The following is a 23,223-nucleotide window of genomic DNA, read 5'->3' on the forward strand; positions in this document are numbered from 1 at the left end:
AGCTTCTATCCCGATAACAAGAGAAAAGAGCTTCAGCTCCGTCAGTTTGGGTCGTAAGACACCCTAAATAACATGAAAACTCAACAGGATTTGCTTTCTGCCATCTCGGTCTACATTAACTTCTTTCTGAAACGTCAGAAATGAACCAGGCTCATGCATCAGACGAACCATGTCTAGCTGGACATGGCTACTTTTAAAATAAGCCATTTAAATAGAATAATAATAATAATAATTTTATATTTAGGCTTATGTAATTCAAATGAAACCAACCAGAGGTGCAGTGTTTCCCGTCTGAACTCATTATCTGTAATGATGTCACACCGTCACTATATTCATACGGTCATCTACAGAATTCGTGAATTCAGTTCATAATTTTAAGTAGCCTATAGCCTATAATTAAAACATTTAAAGTAGACTAATTATGGGGAAAACTTAACTTATTTTAATATAAATTTTATTATAAATGTGGGGTTGGATTTTTCTCATTAATTTTTTTTTTTTGAATGGCCTAGAATAAAATAAGTAGGCAAAAATTTGTAGTAGGCCTATATTTTATTCCATGTCGTTGTAGATCACAGGCTAAAGTAAAATTCAAATGGTGTTTTATGAATAAAGTTGTCAAGTCTGCTTTGTCAATAACTGCAGCAGCCGGAAAAATATAATATTATTTTTTATTTTATTATTAATTTAATTAATTAATTATTATTATTATTATTATTATTATTATTATTATTATTATTATTAAAAGCAATTACAATTAAAAGCGCAATATAACGTCTGTTAACAAAAAAAAAAAAAATGTTTATATATATATATATATATAATTAATATATTATATAAAATATAATTAATATATTATATAAAATATAAAAAATATATTAATATAAGCGAATTTGTCTTTGTTTTTAATAAAATAATTGTGAACCACAAACCGAGCCTTCGTTTTAAAGGGCGATTTCCAAATATATTTTATTTATTTGTTATAATATGGGCATTTTATGTCACCCGTCTTATTAGTTTGATTATAGTAGGCTATACGCGATTTTCTTTTTTAATTATTGTACTATTTTACTGTTGTTTTTTTAATTAACAATATATCATAACAACTTAAAAAGATAAAAATCTACAGAAGAGATTAACAAATAACATTGGTGTTGTCATAAGTTAACTAATCAATGGGAAATTTTCCTCACCGGCACAACCCTATTCTTAATGTTGGCTACATGTTACAGATTTAATGTTGAGCACATAATGTTAAAGGCTTCTTAAATACCATCACATTCAGTTGAAGAGTCAAGAAGGATGTGTTAATTTATTCAATCTTTCATTAGTTGGTGACCCAGTGTGATTATAATAGCATAAATAAAATAAAACACGTAATAGGCTATGTATGCCAATAGACAAAACACATCTGCTTTTCCTCTAGATCACTTTACAGTGTGATGGAAATAAACTTTTCTTAAAGCGTGATGAGGTTTGGTAAAAAAAAAAAAAAAAAAAAAAAAATCATTGCGAGCAAATGTCGAATTGTGTTTTGAAATTTAAATCAACAACGTAAGAGGCTTCAGGCTGTCTGATGAACTCTGTATGGACAAACACCCAGCTTTGCAGTATAGGTGGCACAGAAACAGCATCTGACCTGGCATTTAGATGTACTTTACACACTGTCTATTGCAGCTCAAAGGAGGCACTGTGAATTTACATTACAATTTCATTCTAAGAGGCTATTAAATGTGAAGTGACAACATGAAACACTACTTTTAATATATATATATATATATATATATATATATATATATATATATATATATATATATAAAACACCAGCAGTTGGTGGCAAGTAACCCTGATAATGTTTAAATACCAATTTACTCATTTAGGCTCACAATAAGCAGATTACATAATTATACCATGAAAAAATATATGTATATGTGTGTGTGTGTGTGTGTGTGTGTGTGTGTGTGTGTGTGTGTAAAAGCAAGAAGTCCAGTCCTGGCTGTATAATCAAACAATAAAACGAGAAACAATGAATGCCATCAAGAACATTTTTTATTCCATAGGAACTTGATCCAGTTCACTTGTTAAAGGATACTCCACTTTAAAATAAATTCTGTCATCATATACTCACTCTCATGTTTTTTTCAATCCTTTATGAATTTCTTTCTTAAGCATGAATTCGAACAAGATCAATTAGTATTTTCAAAGCATTTTGGAACTCTTCTTGTTGGAAATTGACAACACGTCCATTTACATTTACATTTATTCATTTAGCTGACGCTTTTATTCAAAGCGACTTACAATTGCTATATATATCAGAGGTCGCATGCCTCTGGAGCAACTAGGGGTTAAGTGTCTTGCTCAGGGACACATTGGTGTCGCACAGTGGATTCGAACCCGGGTCTCTCACACCAAAGGCATGTGTCTTATCTACTGCGCCAACACCACTGTCAATGAAGATCTTGCTTCACGGTCATACCTGCCTGCAGCCTCCACTGCATTTAGCAAAAGATCCACAGACACTCTCTTTTGGCATCCTCCATGAGCCAAAACATTAGGAACCCCCTTTTCTAATAATAATAATAATAATAATAATTAGACAAAAGAATATGTATCTTATACACATAATTTCAGTAATTTGATAAGGAAAGGGACTTTTAACAGATGATAGAAGGTAATTTACAAAATCGGAGGCATTCTTGACTCTGACACAGTCACGGCCTGTGGCATTTACAGTGGGCAGTCGATTGATTCAGTTACATATGCCTGTACTCTGTAAGATTTACTGCGATAATTAACAGGGGCTATCATGAAGTAATATTTGCCAAAAGTGTTAGATTTTCCTGAATGCGCTGTAGAATAATTTACATCCAAAGATTTTCAACATTACAATTTTTAGAGGAAACGTTCTTGAACTAAAAATAGCAAAAGGGAGACAGACACATTAACTGTCATAAATGGTTAATGAAAAGGGTCAACTCCAGATACTGTACATCTAATTGGGTGTCAACTCTGTCAATTTTTTCTGTCATAAAATTTTGTGGTTACCATTGTGCTGAAGAGTATTGCTGTCAATTGCGATTGTCACTTTGATTGAACTCATGAGCAGGTGCACATGTGCCGAATGTGTCCATCCTGAGCAAGCATTAATGGAAAGTGTATGTTAAATCAATGTAACTCAATTAGGTTATAACGGCTTTCCCCTGTTTTATGTTTCAACGAACTGATTGAAGTAGGTCACAGCAATGACATTAGAATTTCTATGTAGAATCAGGTAGAAATACCTCCTTAAAGCAATCAGATTTAAGATCCACTGCTCTAGAGGTCCAAGATTGTATGTAATAAACTAACTTCCTTAACTGTATGTAGCTGTTGTGCTAGTATAATTGTTTTCCTTTTTTTCCTTTTAAATAAAAAGAATCACACAATTGAAAGAATATGGCCTGAAGTAAATAACAGAGTGAATTATCCAGTGAAAGGGGCACTGATGCAATTAGTGAACCAGGAGGAACTGGACATGGAAGATGACCCGAAACGTTATTGCGTGTCTGCACTATCTTGTCAGGTTACTACAGTTGGTCTTGCCCGTGTGGTGCAGTCCTGGTATGCTCACCGGATTCCAGGTAAAACAAAGTTTAAGTGTGAATTATGTAATAGGCATGTGCAAGTATCAACATTTCATATCACAGTAATTACTTAAGGTTCAAGTTTTTTAATAGTATTGCAATAAAGAACAGGTTTTAAAAAAATTTGCTTTGTTAATGACAAGTTTCAATTTTTGTGATGTATATTAAAATATCATGCAATATGGCAAAAAAAAAGTATAAGTTTCAGATTTAAGAAACAGAATTAACCTAAATAAGCTAAATACTAATTTAAATAACCCTAATGCAAACATTAAATGAAAACAACACTTGTAAAAAATATAAAATTGTGGTTGCTTGCCCATTTATGATCAATCAGATCAGCCACAAGCTAATAAACTTCAGCAAATAATTTATTATCAAAGCAAGGGAATATTCTAAAATGCTTACAGTTTTTTTTTCAACTGCTTACACACAAATTATTACTTGTCACACAATTTCTAAAACCAATTTCTAAAGACACTCAGACAACAGAACCACACACTAAATCTGCAAAACCATACACAAATGTTTGGCCTTTTACTTTTCGCCTTACCGTTTTCAATTTCGTTAAACACTTTTTGCAAAACACAACACACAATTTTCTATACAACACACCAAAATCTGACAGGAAGTTTCTTGATTTCCTTTTATAAACACAACCAATCAAAATGCCACACTAATTCATCAGTGCCTCACACTAACTCCTCACATGTGCAAACACTTGTTGCTTTACTTAACAGCAACCAATCATAACTTTAGTAGTGGTCTATAAATAGGCCAAAGGTCAAGTAATAGCTTTTGGATAATGGATGCAAACACTGCAGACAGAGTAAGAGGAGTTGGAGGGAGAGCCAGAGGACGAGTTCGACTAAGAGGAGGAAGGGGAGGAAGAGGATGAGTCAGAAATGGAAACAAGGCTACAGTAGTCGATCATGTGATAAACCATGGTTTAACAATGAGAGAGGCTGGACTGAGAGTAGAAAGAAATTCATAAAGGATTGAAAAAACATGAGAGCGAGTATATGATGACAGAAATTATTTTAAAGTGGAGTATCCTTTAACAAGTGAACTGGATCAAGTTCCTGTGGAATAAAAAATGTTCTTGATGGCATGCATTGTTTCTCGTTTTATTGTTTGATTATACAGCCAGGACTGGACTTCCTGCTTTTACACACACACACACACATATATATATATATATATATATATATATATATATATATATATATATATATTTTTTTTTTTTTTTTTTTCATGGTATAATTATGTAATCCGCTTATTGTGAGCCTAAATGAGTAAATTGGTATTTAATCATTATCAGGGTGACTTGCCACCAACTGCTGGTGTTTTATATATATATATATATATATATATATATATATATATATTAAAAGTAGTGTTTCATGTTGTCACTTCACATTTAATAGCCTCTTAGAATGAAATTGTAATGTAAATTCACAGTGCCTCCTTTGAGCTGCAATAGACAGTGTGTAAAGTACATCTAAATGCCAGGTCAGATGCTGTTTCTGTGCCACCTATACTGCAAAGCTGGGTGTTTGTCCATACAGAGTTCATCAGACAGCCTGAAGCCTCTTACGTTGTTGATTTAAATTTCAAAACACAATTCGACATTTGCTCGCAATGTTTTTTTTTTTTTTTTTTTTTTTTTTACCAAACCTCATCATTTTGCAGGACAATTGTCTATTACATTATACAACACATATAGAAGGGTGCCAATAAAGCTGTGGTGATATACAACACGCTTTAAGAAAAGTTTATTTCCATCACACTGTAAAGTGATCTAGAGGAAAAACAGATGTGTTTTGCCTATTTTGCCTTATGACAACACCAATGTTATTTGTTAATCTCTTCTGCAGATTTTGATCTTTTTAAGTTGTTATGATATATTGTTAATTAAAAAACAACAGTAAAATAGTACAATAATAAAAAAAAAAAAATCGCGTATAGCCTACTATATTCAAACTAATAAGACGGGTGACATAAAATACCCATATTATAACAAATAAATAAAATATATTTGGAAATCGCCCTTTAAAACGAAGGCTCGGTTTGTGGTTCACAATTATTTTATTAAAAACAAAAACAAAGTCACTTGTATTAATATACATATAGGCTATATATATATATATATATTTTTTACAGACGTTATATTGCGCTTTTAATTGTCTCCGCTATCGTCCTGTCAATCATACTCGCGGGTCATTTTCAGTAAAAATGTATTTCCCCATCATCGGTACCCAAGTTCTGACTGCTGACCGAACACTGGTCATTGATCCTCTCCCGCTCGGCGCTGTCTAGCGCAACTTCACCACACAGATTTAACTCCGCACCGCTAATTAAAACGGGCTGGTGGCAGACTAATATTTAATATTTCTGATGTAAAGATTTCTGTGAAACGCGTAAAGTTGCACAGAAGAAAGCCCAACAGGACCTGCCCTGCACAGTTTAAGAATCGGTAGCCAAAGTAACGTTAGAGGACTATTATTTTGTTGAACAGACCTGAGCGACAACTGATGACGTCACATGCTCAGATTTGCTTGACCAATCGGCGGAAGGGGGCGTCTTAGGACCGCCCACATGAGAAAACGAATTTTGAAGTCATTTATTCGTTTTATGCCTCTGAACTAAAAAACGAAAAATCAAGCCGAAATCTCGTTTTTCGTGTTTTCAAAAAAAACGAAAAAACGAATAAAGGGTCCGTTTTTTCGTTTCTGCTTATTTCATTTCAAATTGGAAAACAAACTATCAAAACGTACACGGACCTCATCCGATCATTCAATTATTCCATTTAATCTGTCAAACCAAAAACGAAATAACGAATCAATATTTAGTTTTTCTGTTTTTCTGTATTAACCAAATATGAAAAACTGACGTTTGTTTCATTGCTTTCAGCTCGAAACGGAAATTATAACAAACAAGGAAACCAAAACGAAATAATGGATCAAATTTACGTTTTCTCAATTGTTCTTTATTTGTTGTAGCAGGTCTAACTATTTCCCACGGTGCCGTCCTGCTTGCTTTGCGCATGCGCAGTGGATAGTTTCAAACGATTATGCGCTCACTTCCGCGTATTCCTCGCGGGGATAAAGAACACGTTTTTTTAATGACCACAGGTAGCCTATAGTTACAGTATGTCCAATAACAATACAACACGCTATAATAAAAATCAGAGATGTTTTAAATGTCCTTTGAAATCACGCTAATCACTTGTTTTGGTATGTGGGGCATTTTAAGTAGATCATTAATTAAAACATTTATATAAGCAGATTATTTTATTACTAATGAGATCAATAAAAGCAATCAAAACGATCCACTTCAAATGTTGACTACTTGTTGACTACTTTATACACACACACACACACACACACACAGAGAGAGAGAGAGAGAGAGAGAAAACAAGTAGTTAGAATATAAATATTTAGAATATATAAAGAAAGTGTTTTTTTTTTTATCTTACGTAAGTAGCCTAGATAGAAAACGAACAGAGAGCAAGTAGAGGGTCAAGTGTTTTCTTTATTTAAATGCGAACATGTAAACAAATATGTACAGAATTATGTGAAGTTACATATTTACATTATTTTTACAGTTACATTGTGTGACATAGGTAAGTAGTAGTTTTCAGATGTGAATGGTATTTTATTGACGTCATCAAACCAAAGTCACAGTAAGCTTATAGTGATGTATCATTCCTGAATCCTGATATGAATCAGTCTTTGAAAGACCTATTATTATAGACAGTTCAGTGACAAATTATTAAACACAGATACTTGAATTTATTCCTGAAAGAATCTGAATCTTGGACGAATAGATTGAATAAAAGGCTTCTTTATTTACACAGTGACTTACCGACACCTAGTGGTGATATTACTTTCAGAAGTATCATAAAGTAGGCCTATCATTTCATTTTGTCATTACATATTTCTGTGTTAAAAATGTTGTATTAAACATTAATCTCATCTCATTATACAGTTGTAATTGCTATGTAAAGGCGTGTCTGATCAGCATTAAACTGTAAACAGGCCTAATACATCTAAAATCAACTTCAGACGCAGCTATCTCTGAAGGCTTAATTAATACTGATTTAATTATCACATGTATTCCAATATAACATTATCATTTAAGAATTTAACATTAAGGATGACATAAATACAAACCCGATTCTCAAAAAGTTGGGACGCTGTACAAATTGTGAGTAAAAAAGGAATGGAATAATTAAAAAATCTGATAAACTTATATTTTATTCACAGTAGAATATAGATAATATATGTTGAAAGTGAGACTTTTTGGAATGTCATGCCCAATATTGGCTCATTTTGGTTTCATGAGAGCTACACATTCCAAAAATGTTGGGACAGGTAGCAATAAGAGGCCGGAAAAGTTAAATGGACCAATTTGCAACTTATTAGGTCAATTGGCAACATGATTGGGTATAAAAAGAGCCTCTCAGTGTCTCTCAGAAGTCCAGATGGGCAGAGGATCACCAATTCCCCCAATGCTGCGGTGAAAAATAGTGGAGCAATATCAGAAAGGAGTTTCTCAGATAAAAATTGCTAAGAGTTTGAAGTTAGGGTTAGGGTTAGGGTTAGTTAGGGTTCGGGCCCTTAGACATCACTGCATCACATACAGGAATGCTACTGTAATGGAAATCACAACATGTCCCCAGACGTTTGCAGACTGTTATAAAAAGAAGAGGGGATGCCACACAGTGGGAAACATGGCCTTGTCCCAACTTTTTTTGAGATGTGTTGATGCCATGAAATTTAAAATCAACTTATTTTTTCCCTTAAATTGATACCTTTTCTCAGTTTAAACATTTGATATGTCATCTATGGTGTATTCTGTTTTTATTCACAATGTCACAATTTTTTGGGAATCGGGTTTTATATTTAGGCCTAATACGACATTCTGTTTAAATTATTAATAAAAATGATTTGTGATAGAAAATGACACTGATAGAATAATTTCTGGTGAGTGCAGGTTTGAAGTAAATTAATTTCATTTTTCAGATTTCAAAATTAAATAAAAAAAGATGTGGATGAAACCCTGATTTTATGCTTCACAAAAATGACAGTCTTCTTTAGGCTATTAATTTATTTTATGTGAGAATTAAGAATAAAAAAAATCTGCTGGGAGAATTTGGAAGAATACAAATCATTAAAGCACAAAGATCTGCATTTATCTTAAAGTAATTAGTTATTTTCCTACATAGCTGCTAAATATAATTTTTCACTTGCTGCCTTTCCAACCTAAGAAAATAGGCAGCAGAATTCTGCTCACTTGTCGCCAATTCAGACGAGATCTGATAAAGCCATGAATTTACAGTAGGCCTACTAAGTGTATAGTTACTTTAACCCTGATACTACATCAATAATTTGATAACTGAAGAACGGCACACAGCAGTAGATAAGCTGATGCTAGGTTAAGACATAACACAAGGAATAAATTAATTTGTTTTATTTGTACAGATTGCAATGTAACTGTAAAATAATGTAAATATTTAACTTCGTAGTTCTGTGCATACAGTATTTGTTTACATGTGCATTAGAACTGTTTGTAAGTGTGTGTTGCTACTAGAACTTACATTTCAAAGTACATCAGTATAATAAAAGGATTTAATTTATTTAACTGATACAGTAATTGTCAGGTAAAATACTATTACAAACATTATTACAGTATGTCAACCATTACCTTTTTAATTACATTGTTACCTTTAATTTCTTTTTTAATTTCTGCAAAGCTAAATAAATATTACATGCAGTACATGCATTTTCAAGAAACATCTAAAAACGCATCTCTTTCATCTTTGACCCTGGAACTCTAGCACTGTCTATTCTAATTATATTTTATCTAATTTTTATTTATTTATTCTAACTGCTAGTTTTTCATCCAACACTAGCTTTCTGTATTCTTTTTCAATTATTTATATATTTTTTTATTTGTATTGTATTGTATGTGTGTATGTAGATAGATATAATTGTTTGCGCTCTGTTTTGTTATAGGCATAAAACATAAATATTTGACTGAAACTTGTCAAAATCTGTTTGCATGAACTTTAACTTTGAAATATTTTAAATGTTGCCCCGCCTTTTACTTCTCAAACCTCGTATTTTCTAAGATATAATGCTGAGAAAACACGGAGGAACTTTGTGCTTCGCGAGTTACCCATCGTGTGTTGGGCGCTCAGCGACCTACTCCTTTGAAACTATCCACTGCGCATGCGCAAAGCAAGCAGGACACCACCGTGGGAAATAGTTAGACCTGCTACACAAATAAAGAAAAACTGAGACATCGTAAATTTGATCAATTATTTCGTTTTGGTTTCCTTGTTTATTATATTTCCCGTTTCGAGCTGAAAGCAATGAAACAAACGTCAGTTTTTCATATTTGGTTAATACAGAAAAACAAAATATTGATTCGTTATTTCGTTTTTGGTTTGCCAGATTAAATGGAATAATTGAATGATCGGATGATACACGGACCATATATATATATATATATATATATATATATATATATATATATATATATATATATATATATATATATATATATATAATTATTATTATTTATTTAAAAAAAAATTTGACCAAACTGAAATTAATTTATTCAATGACATTTGAATTTTACTGTAGGCCTATATGATCTACAATGACATGAAATGTGCAGATTTTTAGCCTACTAATTTTATTCTATGCCTATTTAAGAAAAACCTCACAGTTAGCCTAACATGTTTTCATTTGCTATACAAACTACAGCAACTGAAGCTTTATCTTGTAGAGTGTAGTCTGCTGCACTTCCCCGATCGGCGGATCCAGATCCACAGCTTCCATCCCGATAACAGGGGAAAGAGTTTCAGCTCCGTCAGTTTGGGTCGTAAGACACCCTGAATAACATTTCAGACAGGAACCACTTTGGCAAGTTTACTTGAGTTTATTGAACACAATTTATCTTTGGCGGTATGGTTCCTTATGGGGGTTCTTGCTCCCAGAATAATTGAACATACAAGAGCTTTAACATTAACCCCCCGGAACCATGAATTTAGAAATACATAATAATTAAGACTTTTAATAAAGTCTTTAAAGCAAACGGTGATAATCATATAGATGTGGCAGTGGGACGTCTATCCTGTAGCCTGGTTATGAAGATGGGTGTCTCTCCCCAAAGAGGTCCATGCCAGCTAAGATTTTTGGAAGTCTTAGTGATCTGAAACAAACAAGACAACAGCCAGAAGGTGCGCAGTAATGTGCTCATGCATATAATGGGGAGGGAGGGAGGGTTGCGAGTTGTTGAGCATACTTACCGAGCAGTAGTGGCACGTATATATATGTCCCGTGTCTAATAGGAGAGATGTGGTGATTGGAGCGATTTGACAGCTGACCACATCAGCTGTTCACAGCCTTGCCTCCGTGGCCTGACTGAACTGACGCTGCGCTCGATTTCAGACAGGAACCACTTTGGCAAGTTTACTTGAGTTTATTGAACACAATTTATCTTTGGCGGTATGGTTCCTTATGGGGGTTCTTGCTCCCAGAATAATTGAACATACAAGAGCTTTAACATTAACCCCCAAAACATAATGAGAGTATTACTGCCTGAAGAAGAACCCCCAAAACCAACCTTGTTCCAGTCCTGCAAAGAGAAAGACAGTGTTATTGAGATATCCTTAATGTAACCTACTGGCTAGCGAAGGGGTATCTCCCTTCTTATGAGGCAGAAAATAGCGGGCCTCTCTATAATTAAGGTAGCTGGTAATAGCAGCGAGGGTATTTTCTCCAGCGGGAGAACCGCAAACGACCAGCATGTCCCTAAGCTTGGTATGAGTGGTAGGAGAGTAGCGTTTCCTTGTTTCCTTCCTGCAAAAGAGAAAGATAAGGTTATAGAGATGTCCTTAAGCAGCCTATGGTAGGAGAGGCGTGTTCTCATGTCTAAAGCGAGGGAGAGAATAGCAAGTCGCCTCTTATTTTAAGTAGCAGGGGTGTTCATCCTCTGCTGAAGGATGAACAGCAGTCTCCTGCAGCCATAGCAGCAAAGGGTGCTCTCTCCAGCTGGAGAGAACAGCAGGTCCCTTTCTTCTGAGGGGGAGTTCGTCCCGCGCTTGAGGGATAACAGCGGCCCCCTCAGGTATCGCGGCAAGGGGTAATCTCCCGCGAGAGAAAACAGCAGCCCCTTTGAATTTATAAGATTTTTTTTTTCTCCTCCACATTCAACTTCTCCATCTCCATTTAAGTAGCAGGGGTGTTCATCCTCTGCTGAAGGATGAACAGCAGTCTCCTGCAGCCATAGCAGCAAAGGGTGTTCTCTCCAGCTGGAGAGAACAGCAGGTCCCTTTCTTCTGAGGGGGAGTTCGTACCTCGCTTGAGGGATAACAGCGGCCCCCTCAGGTATCGCGGCAAGGGGTAATCTCCCAGCAGGAGAAAACAGCAGCCCCTTTTCCTTTATAATTTATATATTTTATAATCTCCTTCTCATTCAACTTTGCCTTCTCCATCTCCATTAACAACACAGCAGCCCTCCCCTTTTTTTTCTTCTTTTTTTAATATAGCAGTGAGGGTTTTCTCTAAGCAGCAGTTCCTTCCTCATTCTTCTCATTCTCTATTCCTTCTAATTCGCTTCCTCATTCTTTTCATTCTCCATCTCCTTCTTCTCCTCATTCTTCTGCTTCCCCATTTCCTTCTTCTCGTTCTCCTCCTCATCCTCTTCCTTATCCTTCATTTCCTCCTCATCATTCTTCATCTCCTTCTCATCCTCCTCCTCATTCTTCTCATCCTCCTCCTCATTCTTCTCATCCTCCTCCTCATTCTTCTCATCCTCCTCCTCCTCATTCTCCTTTTTCCCTTGCGGTCAGTGTCGTATTTTATTATTATTAAATGTACGTAGTACAAAATATCCACGGTTATAACCAACGCTCTTATATTTAGCTGTAGATCAGCTAAAAACATTACTCTGCTTCAGAAGCCTGTCCAAAAACGGTTCATAAGGGGAAACAGACATGTCTATAATCACATACTTATCACTATGAATTATAAAATGCAGATTGTCAAATACGCAGGCGTTTCAGAACATTTTGTGAGCACAAACACTCAACACTACTTAATACGGTGCCATATATTCCAAGAATAAGGTCAATTGATTTTTTTTTTATTATTTTTTTTGGGATGACATGACTCAATACAACAGCTGACTACATGAACGCTCTTACCTTCAAAACGCAGAATTGTGGCCATTTTTTTGGACTGAAATGTTGAGTAACCCCGAAACATACGTGAACGTAGTCATGTGGTGAGTCTGGCCAATCGTGAACGGCTGTATTGTCATCGGCGCTCCAGTTGTCACTCTGGAGAAGTGCAGGCTGAATCAGCCGGCTGCTCTCGAACACTCTCGTGATACTTGATGGCACACGTCATGTGCGTCGGCGCAGTCTTAGTCGGACAATTCAACCGGTATTTGCGATTGGATTGCATGGTGCTGGTGAGTCGAACACACCTGATGCTCATCGAGTCAGCTGCTCAAGATCGGATGCAGCCAGTAATTCTCACTAATGGTGTCCGGCCTCACTCGACAACCTCCTGATGATGCGAAGGAACATGGCGGAAACCTCAGCAGGTGGACGGAAAGGATCGGCGGCGAGGCACAACTGCTCCGCGAATGGAACAGAGAGGTTTGAGTGGGGGGATAGTGAAGGAAGTATGGATGTAGGAAGCGAAGAGGAAAATGGTGGATATTTAGGGAACCGGTGGAGTGAAGTTAGAAATAGTAGAGGAGAAAAACGGAAGAAAAGGAGTGATGTTGAAGAATCTGACGAAAGGAGTAGGGATAGCATTAAGTGCATTGTGAGATTTGGGGAACAGTTAGGGGTAAGCAAAATTAATCCGCTAAAACTGACAAAGATCATAAATAGGGACATCGGAAATGTTGAGTTTGCTAAAGTACTTTCTGATGGAAATTTGCTAGTTGGATGTAATAATGAAGAACAGGCAAACAAAGCTCTCAAAGTAAAAGAAGTAGGAGGGATTAAAGTTGTCAGCACAAACAAAGTTGGAACTATAAGTAAAGCTGGTGGTCAAAAAGGGATTATTTTCGGTGTTCCTCTTAACATAAGTATGGAAGAATTTAAAGGTAATGTAAAGGGAGGAAAAGTAGTGAATGCGCATAGGCTAAAGTCAGTTGTTGAAGGGGTTAGGAAAGACACTTAAACAGTAGTGATAGAATTCCAAGGGGAGGGAATTCCAAAAAGAGTTATGTTGGGGGTAATGAGTTATATAGTAAGAGAGTTTATACCGGGGCCAGTGAGATGTTTTAATTGCTAAAGATTTGGACATGTTGCTACAAGATGTAGAGAAAAGTGTAGATGTGCACGATGTGGAGGAAATCATGAATATGGCAAGTGTGAGGAGGGAGTAAAACCAAAGTGTTGTAATTGTGGTGAGGGTCACAGTGCTGCCTTTAGAGGATGTGAAGTGTTAAAGAGGGAGATGGTGATTCAGAAAAGGAGAGTGGAGGAGAAGATAACTTATGCTGAGGCAGCAAAACTGGTTAGAGACCAAAATACAAAGCAAAGTGATCAGCCAGGGGATGCAGTTAGAAGAAATAAAGATGTTTCAGAAGATTATATGATTATTGAAAAGAAAAAATTGGTGACATTTATTGCTGGAGTTATTAATGGTACAGCAGGGATTGAATCAAAAACTCAAAAATGCAGGTAGTTGTAATAACTGCAATTCGTCATCTTGGATTGGTGGGCTTGACCTGGGAAGAAGTTAGGGATGAACTTCAGATAAGGTCAAGTCAGGATACAAATGGGTAATACATATCTATGAGGGTTTGTCAGTGGAATGCTAGATCCTTGATAGCAAATGGTCAGGAGTTCAAGCAGTTTATTGAGGAATTGTATATAAAACCGGATGTAATTTGTGTTCAGGAAACTTGGTTGAAATGCCGTTTGGAATATGTTTTACAGGGATATAATGTAGTACGTCAAGATAGGGAAGAAGGGAATGGTGGAGGGTGTGCAACATTTATTAAACAAGGAATACAACATAGGGTGCTGGGAAAAGGGAGAGACCAAGAATATATTTCTGTGGGGGTATGGGGGAGAGGACAGGAAATAGTTATTATAAACTATTATAATCCATGTAAAAATCTGGTTTTAGATAAATTGAAGGAAGTGCATGGACAAGATAGTGGTAGAGTAATATGGTGTGGGGATTTAAATGCACACAATACATTATGGGGAGGGAAAATTATAAACGCTAATGGACAAGTGGTGGAGGAATTAATAGAGGAAAGAGAGCTGGTTTGTTTAAATGATGGCAGGGGTACAAGGATAGATCCTCGTACGGGGATGGAGGCTGTGTTGGATTTGACATTGGTTTCTAATAATTTAGCTAGTAAGTGTAATTGGGAGGTTTGGGAGGAATCTAGCATTGGGAGTGATCATTATCCAATATTTACAACTTTGGATATAGAGATGGAGAGAACATCAGCGCAAGGAAGAGGAAGATGGGTATTTGAAAAAGCAAACTGGGCTAAATTTGAAGAAATTTGTGAGGAAAGATTAGAAGTAATTGAATCAAAGCAAGAAATTAACAACTTAAATAATAACATTTGTACCATACTGCTTGAAGCAGCGTCGGAAACAATCCCAAAAAGTAAAGGAAAAATGACAAGGAAAGCGGTTCCATGGTGGACAGATGAGTGTGGTAAAGCCGTTAGAGCTAGAAATAAGGCTTTTAAACTTCTTAAGAGAATGCATAATTATAATCATTTAATATTATACAAGAAAGCTCAAGCAGTGGTAAGAAGAACTATAAGGCAAGCTAAAAGAAATAGCTGGCAAAGCTTTTGTAGTGAGATTGGGAGAACTACGCCAGTGGGTGACGTGTGGAGTATGATAAAAATAATGGGAGGCAATAAAAGAGAGTGTGGATATCCAGTATTAGAAGCAGAAAGGGAAATTGCAGTAACAGACAAAGACAAAGCAGAAATGTTGGTAAAAACATTTGTACAGATCCATGGGTCAGGGAATCTGAGTGAGGAAGGAAGGAGGAGGAGGGAAATAAAAAAGAGACAACATCTAGAAGAACTAGAAAGAAATGGGGCAACAGAAGTTCAGTCAGTTAACCTCCTGTTTACCCTAGATGAACTGAAAAGAGCCATTAGTAATTTAAATAATACACGGTCGTCTCCAGGAAAAGACCAGATCACAAATATAATGTTGAAACATCTTAAAGATGGAGCAATGAAAAAAATTTAGACTTGTATAATAGAGTATGGGAGGAAGGAAGGTTACCAAATGCTTGGAAAGAAGCTATAATAATTCCAATAAGAAAGCATGGCAAAGATCCTTCTAAACCAGCTAATTATAGGCCAATAGCTCTTACTTCGAATATATGTAAATTAATGGAAAGGATGGTTACAGACCGTTTGACATATTTATTGGAAAAGAGAGGAATATTAACTAAGTATCAAAGTGGTTTTAGAAAAGGAAGAGGAACAATGGACCCTGTTGTATGTTTGGAAAATGAAATTAGAAAAGCTCAGGTAAATAAGGAATCAATAATTGCAGTATTTTTCGATGTTGAGAAAGCATATGATATGATGTGGAGGGAGGGACTTTTGATAAAATTGAAAATGATGAATATAGGTGGAAGAATTTACAGTTGGATTAAAGATTTTATGGCGCACAGAAGTATACAGGTAAGAATTGGCAATGAATTTTCAAACAGATGTGAGATAGAAAATGGAACTCCACAAGGGAGTGTTATAAGTCCATTAATTTTTTCCATAATGATTAATGATGTTTTTAATCAAGTACAGCTAGATGTAGGTCGATCTCTTTTTGCTGATGATGGAGCTCTATGGAAAAGGGGAAGAAATATTTTGTATATTAATGGAAGGATGCAAGAAGTAATTAGAAAGGTAGAAGAATGGGCATATGATTGGGGATTTAAATTTTCAGTAGAAAAGACTAAGACTATAATTTTCTCTAGGAAAAGAATTATACCAGAGATAAATTTGAAGATGTACGGGAGGTCCTTAGAGAGAGTTAATGTTTTTAAATTTTTAGGTATTTATTTTGATACAAAACTTACATGGGTGGAGCATATAAACAAAGTTATTGAAAAATGTCAGAAGGTATTAAACATCATGAGATGTGTAAGTGGAGTGGCATGGGGGGCAAGTTTTTCATCAATAAAAACTATTTATGTGGCAATGATCAGATCTGTGTTTGATTATGGCAGTGTGGTATATTGTTCAGCTTCAAAAACCCTGTTGGAAAAATTGGATAAAATACAAGCACAAGCTATGAGACAGTGTTGTGGAGCGGTAAAAACAACACCCATTCCTTCTTTACAAGTCCTGGTAGGAGAGATTCCTCTGGAAATGAGAAGGAAACAATTAATGATCAATTACTGGGCTAACCTCAAAGGTCATAAAGAAGATCATCCTACAAAAATGGTTTTAATGAATTGTTGGGAACAAAATAAATTGTGTAGAAAAAGTTTTGGATGGAGTAGTAAAGTGTATGTAGAAGAAATGGAGGTAAATCGGTTTAAGATGAGCCCAACAGTGGTGATTCCTGAAAATGAACCATGGAGTTATACAACTCCCCATATAGATTTACATCTGTTGGAAATTAAAAAAGCAGAAAGAGAAGTAGACATGTCTTCAGCATTCTCTGTACACTTTAGAACACAATATCCTCAATACCTGCAAATATTTACAGATGGCTCAAAAGATCCAGAGCGTGAGACAACTGGAGCTGCCTTTTTAGTTCCAGAATGGGCAATGAGTTGTACAAAGCGAACATCCAATCATTTGGCAGTATATACTGTTGAAATGATAGCAATACTTTTGTCCTTGCAGTGGGTAGAAGATTATAAACCTGAAAAGGTTTTAATTTGTTCTGATTCACTCTCAGTTTTAAAGAGTCTAAGGTCTTTTAAATCCAGTCATCAAGATATTCTTTTTAGTATTTTACAGATATATTCTAGATTGGTTCAGAATGATATTTTAATTAGTTTTATTTGGGTTCCATCACACATAGGTATAAAGGGAAATGAGGACGTAGATAAGTTAGCAAAACAAGCCTTGCAGAGAGAAGAAATAGAATTACAAGTTCCTCTAAGCAAGTCTGAAATTAAGGTTTTAATCTGGAAAAAGGTTATTGCAGAATGGCAAATAAAGTGGGACAACAACGAAAAGGGTAGATTTCTCTACAATTTAATTAACAAAGTAAGTAAAAAAATAAGACATATTGGTAAAACAAGGAAAGAAGAGGTTGTATATAAAAGAATATTGCTGGGACATTCCAATCTCAATAGTACACTCAGAATATTAGGGAAGCATCCAAATGGACTATGTGAAGAATGCAAAGTAGAAGAAACAGTAACTCATGCAATTCTTGAATGTAAGAAATATGAGGAAGAAAGAAGTAGTATGATAGTTGAAATCAAGAAGAATGGAATTCAGGTGGTACATTTTAAATCTTTAATAAAATGGGCAAGTAAAATAAATAGCAAAGCTTTCTTTGAATTTCTTAAAAGGACAGGATTAATGAGTAGAATGTAACGCTCTGTTCCACACTCCGGAGCAGAAGGTGGCGGTAATGCACCTAATTACGCTGGTTGCCAGCCGCCGTTAAAAAACCAAGAAGAAGAAGAAGAAGAATTCTCACTAATGATTCCCGATGGTTTCGGAGGATGGTCATTGTTGCCCTCTGTTTTCCAAGAAGGTACACCAGGGTTCTTATCGCCTTGAGTAAATCCAAGCACTTCCGAGACATTTAATTTTCCAGCACTTCAGACTGGATAAATTACCCTTTGTTTTTTTTGTTTTGTTTTTTTTTTTTCTGCATAAATACTCTTACCTTAGTTAAGCAGTTAAGCACATGCACAGAAACCCAACGGACACCCTTACTTGTAAAACGTTTGGATTTTAAGGTGCATAAGCAATTTCATTGTTCTAGACAAATCATCAAATTACCAACAGGTTGCGCACTTACAGCGGTTTGTATAGATGTCCTTCCAATAATGATGCCCTTAGATCTTGTCCCAATAACGATTAATGTTTGTGGGAGAATGACACATTATGTTCATACGTCCTTCGATATGTGATTTTGTAGCATGACAGATGGTTAATCCATTCGGGATTTAATTTACAGACTTGCACATTTCCCTAATTGATGACTGACGATTCCACTGCATTTCGCGGACTAGCCACAAATTAATTCTTGTTTACATTATTCCGCTGTTGTGATGACGATGTTCGAGAAAGTCCTGTCCAGTGACATGATCTGACACGACTGTAGCATTCAACACCGTGTGTGATTATAAAATGGCAATAATACCTCCTTGATGCTGGGGAACCCTGCATATGATTGTATGCATTGCAGTCTTAGAATGTAGTTTAACTGAGCAGGGAATATTTTTTTTTTTTTTTTTTTTTTTTTTTTTGCGTAATAGAGCACTCCACAGCAACAGGTGCAGACTCGAGCAGAGCTGCTTATAAAATGAACCATGGTTACCCATAAAAGCAAATATTAACTCAAATATGCGCATTTCCAGGCAATTATTGAATCCAAGCGCTTATATAATTAACCCTGAAAACACTGCATTAATTTTCAGCATTTTAGAGGATTCGAACACCCGTACTATGACCCTGTACGACGGCGAATGTGACGCGTATGAGCCAAAGAGTTAGCCAAGCGTTTGATCAGGTGCGCGCTCAGTCAGCGGAGGCTCGCAGTTGAGCCGGCAAAAGCATTAATCCCTCCGATGCACGGCGGGACTAGCACGTGATTTTGGACAATATAAAAACCACACGAGCAAGCAGTCCCATATCTTGATAGCTTTAAACAAATATATTCTTAGTGTGGGGAGTGGGGCGGGATAGCCCGCAGTCGGAAATAGGACTAGCGAAGGGTGCTCTTTAAACAGCTGAAAATCAGCCTGCACCTGTAAAGCAGGAAGCCCTTTTTTTTTCTTTTTTTTTTTTTTAATTATATATCAGACTTTAATTTAGGCAACAGCATAAACCCTTGTCGGATACGTTTTAGCATTTATATGAGCAGAATTACTATCTGTACATGTAGTATAGAGCACTTCGTTGTGTTGAGCAACAGCAAATCGCGGATTAAACCCAGTGTGTTGTAGTTGTCAGAAAAGTTTGATGAAGCATCCCTGAAGCAGCAGCCGTTAATATCGACAGCCTTGACCACAGATTTAACGAGGCTCGTGGGTATATTTAACTGTGTTACCGGTGTGAGCATGCCTCACAACGAAACTGAACAACAGCTTTTCAATAACAATGTCTGAAGCATGTTCGCCAAATAGCACTAGTTTGTAAATAAGAAATACTTTGCTTAGCTTCGTGAAGACGTCCAAAGATGAATTAAAGTTGAAATGGTCAGTTGTTCGTGGATGCTTTGGTTTGTTGAATATATAGCTTCTTCCAGCGAGGAGTAGATCTCGTGTAGGTTGTGATTCGGTCGTATTAGTACACACTGACGATGAATCGCGTGCGAAAAGTCTATATCAAGCTTACTTGTATCAATTCAGTCTGTTGCTTGACAAACAACACGGCGAATTCGCTTAAGTTCGCGACTGAAATCTGGTGAGATACTCTGTGGGAATCCTGCCAAACCTGATTTGACGCTTCGTATGGAGATAGATTCGCCGTCTGATAGTTCTTGAGCGAGCAAAGGCTCTCGTGAGCAGTTTGAGCCTTGCGAGTTGTTGAGCATACTTACCGAGCAGTAGTGGCACGTATATATATGTCCCGTGTCTAATAGGAGAGATGTGGTGATTGGAGCGATTTGACAGCTGACCACATCAGCTGTTCACAGCCTTGCCTCCGTGGCCTGACTGAACTGACGCTGCGCTCAATTAAAACCTTACAAAACTCAACAGGATGTGCTTTCTGTCATCTCGGTCTACATTAACTTCTTTATGAAACGTCAGAAATGAACCAGGCTCATGCATCAGATGAACCGTAGCTGGACATGTCTACTTTTAAAATAATCAATTTAAATAGAAAACTAATAATAATAATTTTATATTTAGGCCTATGTAATTCAAATGAAACCAATGAGAGGTGCGGTGTTTCCCGTCTGAACTCATTATCTGTAACGATGTCACACCGTCACTATATTCATACAGTCATCTACAGAATTCGTGAATTCAGTTCATAATTCTAAGTAGCCTATAGCCTATAATTAAAACATTTAAAGTAGACTAATTATGGGGAAAACTTAACTTATTTTAATATACATTTTATTATAAATGTGGGGTTGGGTTTTTCCCATTTTATTTTTTTTTATGAATGGCCTAGAATAAAATAAGTAGGCAAAAAATTTGTAGTAGGCCTATATTTTATTCCATGTCGTTGTAGATCACAGGCTAAAGTAAAATTCAAATGGTGTTTTAACTCTGCTTTGTCAATAACATGCAGCAGCTGGAAAATTTTAATATATTTTTTTATTACTATTAATTAATAATTATTATTTTATCTTGCAAGCACCACTAGCAAAGAATTCGCAGGATGAATAAACTCTGTTGCCGCTTGTCGGTGCAGTACAGAAGGGATGAAAGGGGCGTTTCAGCACCGCCCACACATTCAAACAAATATTAAAGCATAATCTCATTTTTTACCCACAACAAAAATACGAAAAATCCAGCTACATTTTCGTTTTGTGTTTCTTAAACAAAACGAAAAAACGAAAATCAAACCGTTTCTCATTCATCTTTATTTATTTTTAAATAGAAAATCAAATGACCAAAAGATACACGGACCAAGTTGGATAACTAAATATCAAAATCAGATTCATGGTGGAGGCGTTTTTCATATTTGTCATATTCAATTTGAGCGTGTAATCGAAAATACAAAAAATCACTCATTATTTGTTTTTTAAATATTATATTTGTAAATGAATAAAGAAATAACAAGTCCTTTTTGATTTTCCGATTTTTTTTTCTTAATTGAATATGAAAAGAACGAATGATACACGGATTTACCCTGATTTGACACGTTATGGTTCTGCTGTGATCTTTGAACGGTTTTCGGTGCTGAAACAACAAAAACTATCAATATTGCGTCTAAAATGTAAGCGACTACATATAAATTACTTGTTTAGTGAACTGTCATGTGAAATCGGTGTCACATTTTCAATCGTGATGTGATGCATCCAAACACACACAGTGCGCACTAATGAGTGTGTCAACGGTTAGGAAGTAATTACGGTGTGAGTATATAACATTTTAGTTCCTTCTATGTTAGAGCACTTGATGATCATCTAATCAAAACAACAAAATGTTGCAGTCGCACACCGCAGTGTTCAAATCAAGCGCCGGTGTTGTGTAATATTCGGTTCCCGTTAAAAAATGTTCCCGTGGGTGGAGTTCACATGAATATTCATGAGTTCCCTTATTGTGGGCGTGTCCTTGAAACAACGTGCAAACGAATAGAACAATCAATAAGCTAATTTAACCTATCCTACCTAATATAGTTTTTACTGTTTGGTGTATTTAGTTTTTTATATATTTCATTTGTGGGGCTTTTTTAATAATAGTTCGCTTTGACTACACTACCTAGTTGTCATTGGGGAGAGACTAGTACAATTTGTATACAATGCCTGAAACAAACCACTACAAATGTATCTGTGTCTTAATAAAATCGGTTTGAGCGTCCTGTGTCATGCTTTCTTTAATCTTTTTATTTTTTTTAATAACCAGTTTTTACTAGCCTTCACAGCCCCATCAGTGTATTTATTATTATAAATGCACATTTACTTCTGTCACATATTTTATCCTATTACTAAGATTTTAAAGTATCTTCTACTGAGTGAGTCATGCAACATTGAAACAACATGTGAGTTAATTTTTATATTTAAATGAACACACTTTTCTTTATTGCATTGAATTGACAGTCAAATACAGAGCTTAATGGTTTAGACAATCTGAGAAAGAACTACTAATAATAAATATAATAAAAATGAATATCACAAGCATACATTGTGTCTGTTCTTTGACCATAGGCACTGAAAAACAACCTCATCATGTCATGTTTAAGAATAGTGAATAGTGATCCTTTGTGTAAATAATGTTTAACATTTGAACATCTTATTCAAAATGGTTTTTCACATTTTACAACTATTACATACAATGAAACCCGAATGTTTTTTTTGTCAGCCAAACTCTGTTTTCCTGTCGCTTACCGAAATTAATATCCTCTGAGATATATTAAAGTTAATATTTCAATAATTTAACAACATTCTTTAATGTTGACAGTTCTCTGTGTATTAATAGTAACATGGCGTGCAGGTTAACAAATAACATGTTATCTTTAAGTATGTTTACTGTTTAAAATTATACTCAAAAAAACGATATTGTAGATCACATAAATATTACATTCATTAAATGTTACTCTGACAAGTACAGAAGTAATAGCTTTATTAATATAACTCAAATTCAAAAGACAAGGAAAGTTGTGTGAAAGTAAGCATGGAATGAAGTAATGCAAAATGAGGTGAGTGTCTGAGATATTTATTGTCTCTCGTTGAGAACAGCTTCCATGTATGTCC

This window comes from Carassius gibelio, chromosome A10 (genome assembly GCF_023724105.1).
Source record: "Carassius gibelio isolate Cgi1373 ecotype wild population from Czech Republic chromosome A10, carGib1.2-hapl.c, whole genome shotgun sequence".
NCBI classification, from domain to species: Eukaryota; Metazoa; Chordata; class Actinopteri; order Cypriniformes; family Cyprinidae; genus Carassius; species Carassius gibelio.